Genomic DNA, 2,454 nt, shown 5'->3' with positions numbered 1-2,454 from the left:
TCCTGATCATAAACAATTCAGCTGATTCAAATTCAGAAAGGCTATGATTCCTGGTCCTTATGATTTTGGGGGATGTTGCTTCCCAAACTCAGTAAATATACAGTAACCCTTAATACAGTAACTGTTAGTACAGCCCTAATCATAACATTTTGTTAATGTATATTAAATTAAAACGTGACTATCTTGGTTAACAGGAAAATAAGTTTATATTCACTACAAAAACATTCTGAACGGGATAGGAAATGGCAATGCTCCAACTTTTGGCTCAAGAGAGGAATTAAGAAAGACTTTAGGATTCAAGGGCATTATCAAGCCCAGAGCCCCTTCCAGCCTTTGCCGGGTTAAACAGGGAATTTTGTAGTCCTCCCTGATGTCTTTTTAACATGGCGGGGAAGCTGGGTAATGTGCAGAGACACTTGCTTTATTTGGTGAACTCACTCCCTCACTTTGGCACCAGCCTCAGTACTAAGCAAAGGCAGAAAACTAGGATACAATCTTTAACGGTTTCAGAATGGATCTTAATTTGGGGATTTTTCAATCAATTAATGTTTGTTTAGCTTCTACAAGGTGAGGATCCATAAGGAAGATATTAGGAAACATCTAATTGAAGTTCGAAGAACCAAAATGAGGAAGGCAGAATTAGGAAAGACCCTGTCCGGTGGCGCCTCCCCTTCTGGTTTCCATCTGTGCCCCCTCTCAGGAGCCGCGGGAACACAAGTCTCGAGCAGGCAAAGGCTCTTTGGATTTAAAATATAAAACGGTTAAGTGAGGTCCGACCAGGTCGCCGCCCAGCTGTCGCCTTCTTTCTCTAAAGCAGTCATCTGGCAGCTGTTTGGAGAGTCTGAACGCGTTAACAGTTTTTGTTTTTCAGCGCATCCGTGTGCTATCTTCTAATTGGCCAGAAAAGCCATTAATGTGATGAAAATTCTGAATGATCTGTTTTGCTAGAAAAGCTTTTCACTCCACTTTTAGAATCCAATCACTTGATGATTCGAAATCACCACAATGCCATGGAATGTAAAAACTGCTCTCTCCACGTCTAGAGACCGATGCCTCTTCCTCCGCTGGGAACACGGTTCATCTCCACTCTCCGATTTCACGGTTTTATTTGCCCTCTGGGACGCGCTGACATTGTTCTAAGCACATTTTCTAAGTAATTGTGTGAGTGTGGGTGTGTTTTGTTGGACTCGAAGGGAGTCTAATTTCTAGAAGTTCCTTTCAGGAGTCTGCCTTTACTGCAAAGTTGATGTATTCGAAAACATAGTAACTCTTGAGGGCAACAGAATTTGTCACCTAATTAAGTGCAATTCGGTCATAAAACAAGCCACGGGGTCTGCACAGCTGGCTCTGTGGCTTAGTTGGCTAAAGCGCCTGTCTCGTAAACAGGAGATCCTGGGTTCGAATCCCAGCGGGGCCTTAGGGTGCGCCTGTTTCTTTTCTTTCCCCTTTTAATAAAGGCCGTCTGTTTTTGTAAATTTATCACAATTCTTAGTCTATAATCCTTAATCACAATATCAAATCCACTGCATAGAGCTTTAATCTCTCCAATCTCTCTTCATTACACCTGCATCCTCAAAGACTATTAGTTTCTGATGATCTCTCAGACAGTTATATTGGAATTTCACCAAACTCAGGGGTTCAAGTTCAGTCACGGATAAAAAATCTCTAAAATAAAATTGTAAAACTTTTAATTCAAAACATTAAAAATATATTCTTCTGGTTTCTCAAACTCCGTGGTAACCTTACTTAAAGTCCACATGGATGAAAAATGGTTGCAATTTAAGGAACATTTACTAAGTTGCACTTTGTGTATTTTCTCACATGCTTTTAATTCCTAGAATATTCACTGAAGTAAACATTATTATGCCAATTTTACAGATAAAAAATGAAGTATCAGAAGGAAATAAACTTGCCCAAATCTTACAGCTGATAAATAATCAAGCTAATATTTAAATCCAATATTTCTCAGTTACTTAAGTCAAAGTTATTTAAGTCAAAGTCTTAAGTAACAAAAAATATTATTTATAAAAACGAACAGTATCCAGTGTGATTTAGAATAATGGTTCTTAAAATTGTATGGCACATGAACTCATTACATTATCTAAAAAAACTTTTGTCTATAAACACACAGACACACAGACTTATGGACAAATTTTGCATATTCTTTTGAGATTTTCTCTGACCTCCTGAAGTTCTTGGGTGTCCATGTGCCACTGAAAAAAATTCATGACTTTCATAAATCAATAAACAGTAAATCACAAATGAATGTTCAGAAAAATAAGCTGTTTTAGGGACAGGGGTCATATTTTATTTCTTGACATTGATTTTTATAGTACTATCACTCCCTTCCCTTGGTTGATTTAAAGTGGGTTATTAGAAGCAGATGTCCCAACAGGGGTGTTGTGACTCTGAACCAGCATGCCAGTTTCAAACAGTTATATTTCTGGATGTGAG

At 38.3% G+C, this 2,454-nt stretch overlaps 1 non-coding gene across 1 annotated transcript; it reads left to right on the top strand.

Moving 5' to 3' along the window:
* Positions 1-1,343: 1,343 nt before the first annotated feature.
* Positions 1,344-1,417, top strand: TRNAT-CGU (transfer RNA threonine (anticodon CGU)). Its single transcript has one exon. It is a non-coding gene; the product is annotated as a tRNA-Thr (tRNA).
* The last annotated feature ends 1,037 nt before the right edge of the window (positions 1,418-2,454 follow it).

The sequence above is a fragment of the Hylobates moloch genome, unplaced genomic scaffold (genome assembly GCF_009828535.3).
Source record: "Hylobates moloch isolate HMO894 unplaced genomic scaffold, HMol_V3 SCAFFOLD_20, whole genome shotgun sequence".
Lineage (NCBI taxonomy): Eukaryota > Metazoa > Chordata > Mammalia > Primates > Hylobatidae > Hylobates > Hylobates moloch.
This window is presented reverse-complemented; position numbering and strand designations above follow the sequence as displayed.